This window comes from Pseudophryne corroboree, chromosome 6 (assembly GCF_028390025.1).
Source record: "Pseudophryne corroboree isolate aPseCor3 chromosome 6, aPseCor3.hap2, whole genome shotgun sequence".
NCBI lineage: Eukaryota > Metazoa > Chordata > Amphibia > Anura > Myobatrachidae > Pseudophryne > Pseudophryne corroboree.
Genome location: NC_086449.1, coordinates 561,557,323 through 561,570,432, shown reverse-complemented (window position 1 = coordinate 561,570,432; position 13,110 = coordinate 561,557,323). Strand labels below are relative to the sequence as shown.

The following is a 13,110-nucleotide window of genomic DNA, read 5'->3' as shown; positions in this document are numbered from 1 at the left end:
GATTTAAGAGGGAGTCAGGGGTGACTGATGGAATGCGGGAGGACCATTGGGACAGTTCTGGAAGATCCGTAGTAGGGTCAATTTCTATGCGTATGCGTGCATAAATAGTCGAGATAGAATAAAAGCCAGAGCGGAGAAGTATTAGAAGAGGATCTAAAAGATCATAGTCCGTCAAGTTGGGCAAAACAGTTTTAAGATAGTGGTCTGCCTGGAAGTAGGAAAACTCCTGTCGAGGTTGTAAGCCATATTTATCCTTCGCTTCAGCAAAGGACAACGGGAGATGGGAGGCATTAAGCAAGTTGCGTAGGTTACGGATACCCAAAGAATACCAGGCAGTGTAGGGTCTCAAAGCCCTCCCCTCCTGAAACTCCAGGTTGCCAACTAGGGGTAGCGAAAGCGAGTAGAAATATTGAAGCTTAAGAGGCTTCCTCACCATTCTCCACGCCTGTATAATGGGAAACAGTAATAAATTATTAGTGATACTTAAGGGCAGTTTGGAAGGTCTGGCATGTAGTATGTAACTGAGAGACAGAGGAGCACAGAATTGTGAGTCTAGAGTGGAGTCTGTATAGTAATTGTTTTCTCCGAGCCAGTCCAAAGCAATGCGAAGGAGGCAGGCAAGGTTATATTGTTTGATGTTGGGCAGGTTAACTCCACCCCTAAGTACTATTTGGGACAGTATTTTCATACTAATCCAGGGTCGTTTTCCAGACCAGATGAAATTGGTAATGGAAGTATTCAGTGAGGATAGGTCCGAGCTAGATAATAATAGAGGAGTCATCTGTAAGATATAGAGAAGTTTTGGGAAGCTAGCCATCTTAAACAGATTGCAGCGTCCTAGCAAGTTCAGAGGAAGAGTTTGCCAAAGACCAAGCTCAGTCTTAATCTTGCGCAAAGTCGGGGTAATATTGTATCGATATAAGTGACAAGTATTTGAGGGGAGCGCAACACCTAGAAAAGTTATATGCGTAGTCGCCCATTTAAAGGGAAAGGTGTCCCCCCACCCTGTTTTCGCCCGTCCAAATATGGCCAATGCCTCCGACTTCCCATAGTTAACCGAAAATCCAGCGGAAGAAGAAAAGCGGTCAATCATGGTGATCAATTGGGGGATCGAAAGGTGGGGGTCAGACAAAAAAAGGAGAAGGTCATCAGCGAATGCCACCACCCTCAACTCCCGAGCACCCACGGCAATGCCTTTGTATTCCCTATGTAGCAGAATAGACCTGATAAGGGGTTCCAACGCCACATTAAAGAGAAGGGGAGATAACGGGCATCCCTGTCTGGTGCCTCTTTCCAACGTGAAGGGGGCAGATGCTACACTGTTAACTAAAACCTGTGCCACAGGGTTAGTGTAGGTGGTCTGCACCAAGTTACGAAACTATGGGCCAAAGCGTTGGTGGATAAGCACTCTAGCCAGTTGAGGCCAGGCGATCTTATCAAACGCCTTTTCTGCATCTAGATTTATAATAATATTACTTGTGGCCTGACAAAGATGAGTGTGAGATATTGCGGCCAGGGCTGCCCTTATTCCCTGTGTGGATTGTCTACCCTTGACAAAACCCATCTGCGCAGGTGAAATTAGGCGGGGAAAGCAGGTCTGTAATCTGTTAGCCATTATTTTAGTTAGGATTTTAAAATCTTGGTTGAGGAGCGAGATAGGGCGGTAAGAGCCTACCAGGGTGAGATCCTTGCCAGGCTTTGCAAGCACAATGAGCCGTGCCTCATTAAAATGGAGGGGGGTCTCTCCTGTCTTAAGGATATGGTTATATAGCTTAGTGAGAACAGGGAGTATATCAGCAGTTAGCATCTTATAGAATTCGGCACTAAAGCCATCAGGACCAGGGCTTTTCCCATTAGGGAGGGACTTAATGGTGGCCTGAACCTCATCCTCAGTGATAGAAGCATCCAATAAGTCTCTCTCCTCCGATGTGAGCTCCGGCAGCTGTGCTTCGTCCAAAAAGGACTGGCCATCTAGAGCACTGTCAGCATCCGCAGTATAAAGAGACTTATAGAAGCTCATAAAAGCAGAACAGATATCAGTGGGATTGGAAAGGATAGTTCCAGAACTGTGTATTGCATCGACCCATGTTTTATTCCGTGGTCCTCTGACTAAATTAGCTAGGAGCTTTCCTAACTTATTTCCCCACCTATGGAATTTATTCCTGCTATAATCATAGCTCAGTTGGGCTTGTTCAGTAAGGAAGGTGTCATAGATTTGTTTTGCCATGAGGTACGTTTCCCTGTGGATAGGACTATCGCATTGTACATAGGTACGATAGGCAAGCATGAGCGCCGTACTCAACTCCTGCAATTTAGCGTTAAACTTCTTGCGTTTGGAGTTAACATAAGAAATAATATGTCCTCTGAGGACAGCCTTAGAGGCCCCCCAGAAAAGTGGGGTATTAGATTCTTGTTCCGAATTTTCAGTGACATAGTCAGGCCAGGTATGTTTAAGATGCAGTAAAGAATTGGGTTAAGGATGCCGCACAGGACTGAGTGATGTTGAGTAAATTAGTGATTTAAGTATGTTTCCAAGAAAACCGACCAACCCAAAAAAAACTTTCGGAATTTATCACCATCTACCATTGAGGAGAAAATTTCTATAGGTAGATAAAGAAGGTGATTGTCGATGGTGCTCCCATAGGTCTATTACATAGGTAATAAAGGGAAGAAAGGTAAAGAAAAAGTGACCTATTGTTGGGAGCACTCACTCTTGGAAACAGTTATGATTTAATTTATGCGTAATAATGTGAATATGAAAAAATTAAACGTAACCTTTAATTATTTTAAAGTAAAATAAGAGTAAACCAGAATTTTTTACTGTGTTTAAAAATATGGTTAGACAATGTAAACCATCGGTTTGAAACTAAGACTGTGAATATATAGATGAATAAATAAGGCAAAAAATACCAAGCCCTCCAGGCATTGATTTCTAAGGTTAGTGCAATAGCCGATGTATTGCCATCAGAAAAACCTACAACACCTGGTATTCCTTAGTGGTCAACCACCTAAGTACTGACCAGGCCCAACACCGCATTGCTTCCAAGATCAGACGAGATTGGGCATGTGCGGTGTGGTATGGTAGTAGATTTAAGGTTGATAAGGCAAAACCCTGCAGCTGGTATGCAATTATTAGATACACCATAAGCCTGGTTGTTATGATGGGCAGATGATCTCTTAATAGAGAAACATATGTTTGACCGTCATTGCACCAAATTGTACCCCAAATGTATAGGTATACGGAGGTTTAAATCATATGGTCAATGAGTTTTGCCAACAGGTACCGCCTGTATGTTGCTTTTTGTGCTGTGCAACATCATTCAGAATGGGTTTTTATCATTTGGTAAGGCAAAAATAAACCATTGTTACACTGAGGACATGCCAACAAAATTAGTAAACATCCAAGCATAAATATGTTTGAAGTGATATAGTGTAATTAAAGCTGAAACTGAAATGATCTAGAACATTCCACCTTCCTCCCCCTCCACCCTCACAAAAGGTATAGGGCAGGAAATGAAAATGGACCAGAAAACATATTTGTCAGCTGAGAAGACAGATTTGAAGAAGTGGATTAGGTAGATAGGAAATATATCTCCAGAGACACAATCTCTATTATCCACAGAGAGGCTAACTAACCCAGTAGAGCCTGAAGTACTGTCTTTTGTAACAATATTGTTGAGCTAATATGCTTTCAATAAAACAATTATGCATGTATCCACAGTGTATGGACAATGTATCAATCAAAATTGTGACATATGTCCATGCCAGGTATCATTTGTGCTGTAATAGCAAGGGTATATACTCTGGTTTTATGCCTGTATTTAGAACCTGTGTAAACAAACCCAGTGCTGATTTTACAGGAATAAGAGAGTGACAACACCTGTACAATAATTGCCACAATCCTAAATGGTAGCGGATTATTCCTGATTATAATGTGTCAGCCACATGAGGACACAGCATTATCAAATGTCACCATATATTTTTATAGCACCTAAAAAGCAAAAGTTTTCCATATGTAGTAAGTAATGCCTTTAGTGGATGGCATAGATTTGCCGGTTAAGACCAGTGCACATAGCGTTAAATTACATTAGTGCGTGGCTGGAGAGCGGGAGACCAATGGTGTGCAGGATAAGAAAAAAATATATACTTATGACCAAATGGTGTATGTTTCCTGCTCGCTAAGTGCCGCTGACCGCTCGACTTCACGAGCTGTATGTCTATGCGGCTCGCCTGGTCTCCTCTCCTGCCGGTCTGCTGGTCACGTGAGCGCACTCACCGTGACCACGTCCACCTCCCCAACGTACGTTTCACAGTTGCTTGTTCACGGGTAGTGTGAACACACGGTGTCCGGACCGGGCTTAAATCTGCAAGGGTAATCACCAATTGGCTGCACATGTTAGTCATTAACATGATAGGGTCAGACAACGTGTAGTGAGCTGCATGTTAATGCAGAAATAGGTAATTACTGAATAGATGTCCTGCACACAGCTATGGAGGGTATCCTAAAAGGGAAATTAAATGCTGTCTTGATTTAGTATGAGTGAAAATGAGTTTTTTTTTAAATAAAAGTTGTATGAATAAAAATTAGTAATAGAATAAAACATTGTTGTATATATGAAAAATATAATTATATAGACTTATATAAATTGAAGAATTTAATAGGTGTGATTAGTAGTGGGTAAAATGGATGAATTGTGTAGTGTAGGAAAAATAGTGAGACGTGTTAATTGATGGTGCGTAAAGTTTTTAATTGCAATGAGGGTGTTGTGATGGGAGTGGAGGTGTGTGTGGGGAGAAAGGGAAGAGCAGAGGAAAAATGTGTGTGAAGTGAAAGAGTTATAACCTAAATAGTGGATTACTGTGAAAAATATGTCATAGAGACGTGAAAGTGCTATGGATGATTATGGAAATGTATGTAGTACTAATATAGGAAGAAAGGGGATGTTTGATGCTGGATGAGAAATTGTGAGAAAATTTGTGTGATGCTTATGTGAATATCATATTGTGATGATATCCAACTTGTGAGTAGGTGAGATTGCTAAAAAAAAGGGGTGGAGGGGTGGGGGGGGTTGTTTTGGGGGGGGGGGGAGAAGGGAAAAAAGGGGGGGAAGAAGAAGGAAGGAGGGGAGTGAGAAGGGAAGGGGGTGGGGGGGCCGGGGGGGGGGGGATTAAGTTAATCCTTTTAAAGTTAATAGTTATTGCTAGCGTGATTCCCTAAAGTACACATGCAAACAGTAATAGATTAATCAGGTTGGAAGGAATGCTCCAAAATTAATAGTTTCATTAAGTCCTTGAGGATGTAGTGAGTCCAGTCTGAAAGTCCACTCACATTCCTTCCGTAAGAGGGTATTGGTCCAGTCTCCTCCTCGTATGCCAAGTTTGACTTGCTCTAGTCCACAGACTCTGAGTTCATCCCACCGACCTGCATGGTTGGAGACGAAGTGTCGTGCTACGGAAGTAATTTGCTTCATTTTTTGTAGATCTTTTGCCGCACTGCAAATGGATCCAACGTGTTCCAGAATTCTTTGCTTGAGGGCTCTGGTCATCATGCCCACATATCTTTATCCACACCCGCATACTATACAGTAGATCACTCCTTCCGTTAAACAGTTGATGAAATGTCTGAATTTGATATCTTTTCCATAGCGGTCCTGGATATGATCAGTCTTAAGGATGTATTGACATGCTTTACAGTGAACACATCGATGTGTGCCGGTCGTGGGCTGTGATTTTCCTCGAGTTGTTTGGAAATGGCTGGACACCAGTCTATCTTTCAAATTTCTCGATCTCCTCCAACTCATGGATACTTGTGGTCCAAGTTTTTGAGATAGAATGGGATCCAGGTGGAGAATTCCCCAATGTTTTTGGATGGCCTGTTTGACTTGATGCCACTCTTGACAGAAGCCCCCTACAAATCTGATGGTGTTGTCCTCTTGTTTATTTTGTTTCTTTTCAAAAATTAAATGCTCTCTCTGGATAGTCTGAATGTTTCTGCTAGCTTTCTTAATAGAAGTATTGCTGTATCCTCTCTCGCGTAATCTCTTCGAGAGGTCTTTGCTTTGTTCCGCAAAGTCCTGGTCGTTGGAGCAGTTCCTTCTTAAGCGTAGACATTCCCCCTTGGGTATGTTCACAATTGTTGGAGGAAAATGGGAGCTAGTTTGATGTAACAAAGTGTTGGAAGATGTCTCCTTCCTATACAGTTTCGTTGAGAGCATTTAATTTTCATCTCTGTAAATTAGAACATCCAGAAATGGGAGTTCATCTTGACTGATATGATGGGTAAGTCGAATATTAAGATTGTTGTTATTGAGATGTTCAATAAATAAGAGGAGCATCTGTACGTCACCTTCCCATATCATCAAAATGTCATCGATGTACCTTACCCACATGATGATATTGGCTGTAAAGACATCGTTGCTGTCGCTGAACACAAATTCGCGTTCCCACCATCCTAAGAAGATATTAGCATACGTGGGGGCACAAGCTGCCCCCATAGCTGTGCCCCTGGTCTGTAAAAAGAATCTATTATTGAAAGTAAAAAGATTGTGACTGAGTATGAATTGAAGTAAGTCGACAAGAAACACATGAAATTTCTCCATACCTTCCATATTCATGAAGTAGTTAACAGCTTCAAGTCCTCTATCATGGTCAATTGAAGTATATAGTGCCTCAACGTCCAGAGAGACTAAATATTGATTTGTTTCTAGTTTGACATCATGAATCTTGCGAAGAACGTCTGTGGTGTCCTGGACAAAGGAAGGAAGACCCAAAACGTGGTGTCGCAGATGTAAGTCGACAAAGATGCTGGCTTTTTCAGTGAGTGATCCTATCCCCGATACAATCGGTCTGCCTGGTGGTTGCCTCATGTTCTTATGTATCTTGGGGAGCATATAGAATGTAGGGATGCTGGGATGTGCTGTCTGAAGATACTGATATTCCGAAGATGTTATAGTCCCTTCCACATGTGCATCGGTCAGGATCTTATTATATAATGTCTTGTAGTTTTCCATGGGGTTCAGTAATACTCTTTGATAGCACGTCTGGTCTTCCAACTGTCGGTATGCTTCCTGTATGTATTGTTCTCGGGGCCATATCACCACGTTTCCCCCTTTGTCTGATGGCTTAATGATGACATCCTGCCATGATTCGATCTCTCTTAGAGCATTCAGTTCTTTCCTGGATAAATTGGAATTGTACAATCTTCTAGTTTTCCGGAGGTGTATGTGATCGAATTCTTTAGATACTAATTTAGTAAATATCTGTATCTCCAGGCTCGTCTGTTCCGTTGGAAAAAATGAAGATCTTTTCTTGCAAATAAACCTCGTACTGACCTCCCATTGGGGGTCTGTGATTGGTGTGGATTCTGATTCCAATGCTTGTAGGGCCTCCAGAGCCTCCAGTTCTGGTCCTATCAGATTTAATGTATTCATGTTGTCACTTGTTTCGGTCTGATTGGATTGGGTACAGTCAGTTTTAGAGGTAAATATTTTGTTATGAAACTTCGTGAGGAGTAACTTTCTACTGAATAGTCTTAAGTCTTTTTCCCATTTGAATCTGTTACATTTTTCAGTTGGAGAATAGGAAAGGCCTTTGCTCAAAACTTGGATTTGATCGTGATCTAAATTGTGTGCTGAAAGATTGATAATTTTGAGTTGTGAAGAGGTGTCAGTTGGGGTTGAAGAGTCCGAAGTTACCTTCTGCGTGTATTCCGTGCTGGTTGTCTCCTTGGTGGTAATTGGTCCCACTGTTGTTGACGACCTCTTCCTCCTCTTGCGCCCCCTCCTTGTCTTTCGTTTGCTGGGTGCCTTGATCCCCTTCCCCTGGGGAGATCCCCTAAAAAATGTTGTTGATGATATTGGGTGGAGCTGTTACCCTCACTACTAAAATTCGTGGTTAGCGATGCGTTGGGGGTATATTCGGGTATTTCTTCAGCTCCAGATGTTTCAGCATCTGATGATGAGTAGTGTTCCGGGTTTCTAGGGGGTTGTTGCTGCCAAGAGGGTTTATTCCATTTGAATATTTTGCCTGATGCAAAGTCCTTTTTGTCTCTGGCAAATTTGTTTCTTTTCCTGTCAATTATAGTTTGTTCATATGTCAAAAGATCTTGTTTATTTTTCTCAAAGCAGCGTTGAAATTGTGTGTCCTTCTCCCAGGGCTCCAATTTCTTACTCAGTTCGTCCAAATCACGTTCGCAGCCTTCAAGTATGAGATGTTTATGTTTAATCAAAATGCCCATGAGTTCCATGGAGCACTTGAGGAGACTGTTGTCCCATTCAGTTTTGAGATTTTCACTGGCTAGATTGAAAGTAGGGAAAACCCTTGGCCTGAGGCCACATGGTACTATCTTGTTCTTTAAATAGTTCTCTAGTGTAGTAAGGTCCCAATTGGTTCTTATTTGCTTATGCAGTAACTGTTTGAGTTGTACAAAATCTGTTTCCCAGTTAGTGTGTGGTTCTGTATCCACTATGTTGCTGGGAAAAATCTCATCTAAATTTTTGATGTTTAAGATGCAGCAAGAAATCTTCGGAGTGCATGAGATATGCCGGGAACCTCCAACATTTGGATATACATTGAGGTAAAGCTAAGTGTAGGGATAGAGTTATGGGGGCATGGTATGAAATAATAATGTCTTCGACCGAGGTGTGAGATACTTTAAAGAGCAGATGTTTAGATAAGAATAAATAGTCAATGCGAGAGTGGGTGGAATGTGGATGTGAATAAAAGGAATAGTCTCGATGGAGGGGATGATGTATACGCCAAGGATCTAGTAGAGCAAGTTGAGAACAGAAGGGGAGAAGAAGAGTGGAAGACGAACCGGGTCTTTTGGTACTCACCCCAGATCTGTCTATGGACGGATCGACGACTGTGTTGAAGTCACCTCCTAAAATCAGATTCTGACCTCCCCAAGATAGGACTTTTTGGAGAATATCTGCAAAAAAAAGGTTATTAGATCCGGTAGGTGCATAAAGGTTCAAAAAGGTATAAATCGTGTTATCAATAGAGACATCCAACAAGATAAATCTGCCTTCGGGATCAATACATTTTTTAAGAATGGAATATTGGAGATTTCTATGAAAAAGGATAGCGACACCCCTAGTTTTGTTAGTATAAGGAGCAGAGATACACTCACCAATCCAAGGGGCTTTCAAGGAAACAGAGGAGTCGTGTAGCCAGTGTGTCTCCTGCAAGAATACAATGTGAGGGGTCATACGGGAGAGGTGTGCGAGCACCTTTTTACGTTTAATGGGGCTATTAAGACGTGGAGGACGTTCCAGGATATTATATTAAAATCAAAAAGTGGGGTGGTTACCGGGCCAGAGGGTTGGGAGATGGCATTATCAGTCATACTACCCTATCCCCACAGGAGGAGAACAGAGCAGCAAGATATCATGGTTAAATCGGTGTCCCTCCCAGTCCCAGCGAGCAGGGAAGGGCCAATCTATGGAGGACCGAGACCTAGCATTCCAGCAAGCAAAATAGAAATAAAAATAGACATTCAAGAACAACAAACCAACAAACAAAAAACAAATAGAGGCATAGCCTCTGGCATACATAAATGGTATGCCAACAGTGTGTCATTAACACTGCGCGACCCGCAGGTGATAACATTCGAAAAAGGGAGCAAACATAAAGAAGAACCTAAAAGTCAAGTATCAGGAGCAGCAAAGTGGGCCTTCGCCGCCAATGGATCATCGAAGAAGAGCGGTTTTCCATTTTGAAAGACTCGAAGGCGGGCCGGGTATAGTAATAAGAACTTGACTTTATCTTCAAACAGCTGTTTGCATATTGGGGCAAACTCTCTGCGCCTATTAGCGACATACGTGGAGAAGTCTTGGAATATAAGCAATCTTTCCCCCTTGTAAAGTAGAGACTCCGACTTACGATAGTGATCCAATAGCTTGGTTTTGTCTGCGTAATTGAGAATTCTCATGATAACAGGGCGAGGGCGTCCAGCAGAGTCCCTGAGCTCAGGACCCAAACGATGAGCCCTTTCGATGACTAAAGGTGATCTGTGGAGGTCCATGTCCAGTTTGTTTGGCAACCATGTAGAAAGAAGGTCCAGCAACGCATGGCCTCTCACCGACTCCGGAATGCCCACCACCCGCAGGTTATTATGACGGCTCCGATTCTCCAAGTTGTCGAGCTTGTCAGTAAGGCCTTGAATTTCTTTAGTTTGGGCCTCTATAGTGGTCTGTGCAGACTGTAGGTCATCTTCCAACGTCGAGACCCTCTGCTCGACATCATCTAGATGGCCATTGTGTTGGGTCAGTTGAGTCACGGTGGAGTCAATGGCCTCCTTGATGCCCGCCAATTTTTCATCTAGGAGAGGCCCCAATACTGCTGCAATATCTGTGGGTTTCATTTTAGGCTGTTTAGTAGCCACAGTGTTGGTACGTTTCCGTTGGGAATGAGAGCGAGTGGTGGAGCAGTCAGAGTCGGATGAATTTCTGTGGAAAGTATCTTCACGAACCCCCGACGTAGGGCCAGCGGAGGACATAGGTGTGGACACCAGGAATTTTTCCATGTGAGGTTACCAAAGATAGAAATACACTATAGGCAGTAGAAGTCGGCGCAGAGAGTAGACTGATGAGTCACAGCAGTGAAAAGGAAAATCTAGAGAGTTACATCTTCATGAGGCAAGGAGGCCTGGTAAAAGTTCCGTGCAGTTAAGACGTGAAAGAACAATATGTCGGAGGTGCCCACATTATATTGCAGCGTGACAGAGTGGAACAGTAGGGAGCGATGACCAGAGGCCCACCGTTGATATATGTTGTAAAAGACACCTGAAGAAAGGAAGGAGGGAGAGTTCCTCACTGCACTGTCGGTGTATTTCAATGGCGACAGTGCAGCTCCCGTCTCCTGCCGTCACAAACCCCAAGGTGACCCAAAGGCAAAAGAAAAAGGAAAAAAAGGGGGGGGGGGTGGCCGTCAGGGATATGTACAGCAGCTTGGGCTTTCGGGCAACTGGAGAGGAATAGAATGTGTTGCCAGAGCGGAGCTTCCACCAGTGTCCGCGGCAAGGGCCAGGCCGGCTGTCTGTAGGCAGAGGCGCCAGATGGAGTATGAGGAGGGACACCTTACCAGGTGCTGTGGCTGGCCAAGCGGCGCTGGTGACCTCTCCTCCGGACCCGCGAGGCTGTCTGCTGCAATGGCAGGAATATGGCCGCCGGGATCCGCCGCCTCGTCAGTGAGGGAGAGCCCGGCGTCCTGCTCCAGATGGCTCAGCGGGGTCAGCGGTTGTGGGCTAAGCAGGGCCGGACCCGACCAGCAGCCCGGTCCAAAGGTGAGGAGGGAGGCCGTCCGACCCCAAATGCCGCCGTCACCATGGTCCCGGAAGTCCGGCGGGGCTAATCTAAAATCGAGGCCCCGGCTTGCTGACAGGCTGCAGGCCGCAATCCGCGGGAGCCTCCACGGTGCTCCCCGATTCCGCGGCCGCAGAGATTCAGCTACAGGGGGGTTAGGAGGAAGCAGTGGAGGGATGGGAGAGGGAAAGAGACGGATCTGAGCGGGCCAGGAGGGATATAGGGTTGTATGAAAGCAGGAGCTGAGCAAAGCTGCAACTGCTCTCCTCCGGTGCTAGGCCACACCCCCTTTCTTGGTGTTTCTAACGGAAGGGGAAAAAAATATGACAAGAAGATACTGTAGTCATTGAGTTAATCACAAGATCAATTGTGCAAACTCTTGCATCGTTTAAACGTTAAAAGAATTATCACAGAGCAGAAAGCAGTTTCTTTTAAATTAAAAATGTATTGGGTGTGTAACAATTATATATATATATATATATATATATATATACATACATACATACATACATACAAAACACATATACTTTTTTTTTTTTTTTACTCTGCGTCAGTCCTGACATATTTAGTTAAATATTGGTCAGCTGTGTAGAGACTGAAATAATTTCACACCACATTCAGGGTATAAAGTGCGAGTTCTCATGTCTGTTTTCTGCTGATAAAGGCAGCATTATTAGAGAGAAACTTACCTAGGACAAAAGAGAATCCAGATGACCCTGCTGTTACCTCCATGGTGGATAACCCACTGGAAAAAGCAGTTGCTCCCCAGCACAGTTCCCTATTATTAGATGTAGATTTGTCATGCAGGTATTCTTTAAAGCAATGTACCTCAACCTCAGCCCTAAAGTTTTCTCAACAGGCCATAATAATAATTAGAGGCTCATCTAGCAACAGTCTAGTCTTGTACCATCAGCTATGAAAGCAATTATGAATTTGCAAGCATGAAGACACCGGTACGGCCATCCCACGTATCTGTTTTCTATTTTGTTCTTGTGAAGGGCCAATTCTAACCTTTCTATTCTAAAAATAAATAAAATAATTACTTTACAAAATTGGGAGGGCAGGGATGAATCCAATATTGGAGCATGCATCTCTCAGCTGCTACATACACTATAATAAGTTTCCTACAGCCCCTAGGTAAACAAAGCAAGGGGTCAAGAACCCCCCCCCCCCCCCCCCCCAAATCAAACACTCTGGAGTAAAGCGGAGCCTAATCTGCCAGGAGGGTATATGCAGATATTTTTATTTGGACCAATAGTACTTAATAGCAGAACAGTCCTACAAACTGATCATGGATGCATAATTTTGACCATATTTTGGCATGCGCCTACAACCAAATAAAAGGTAACAACAATTCAGGGAAACCAGAAAATATTGTTCTGAGCATTAGTAAACCAGACAAGTTTCAGGTAATTCTTATGGGCGTACGTCTCGTTCCTTGTGTGGAAAGAAGAGGAGAAATCCACAGTAACTATGGGGACTAACAAGACTGGTGGCTGCTAATCATAAAAAATGTGGACAAACAGAAGCACCACCATATAACTGACCATAAGGGTTACAGGCAAGTACAAGTTACTAATACCCCATTTCCACTGCTGCTAAAATGCAGGTTATTGCCTTGAAAACCCAGGATGCGGCTCAGTGGAAAATGGTTCCAAAAAAATCAGGGAATCCTACCCGGGTTGTGACCAGGGTTGGATCCAGGAAGGAGGGGGCAGTATAAGTGGGTCCCATTTACAGCATAGGGATTGGGTGAAAAACAGATTAGTGTCTGTGACAGCAGTAACCAGAGAGGGAGCGATTACAG

At 43.5% G+C, this 13,110-nt stretch overlaps 1 pseudogene; it reads right to left on the bottom strand.

Annotated features, from left to right (window-relative positions):
* Positions 1-2,971: 2,971 nt before the first annotated feature.
* Positions 2,972-3,090, bottom strand: LOC134938986 (5S ribosomal RNA; annotated as a pseudogene).
* Positions 3,091-13,110: the final 10,020 nt, after the last annotated feature.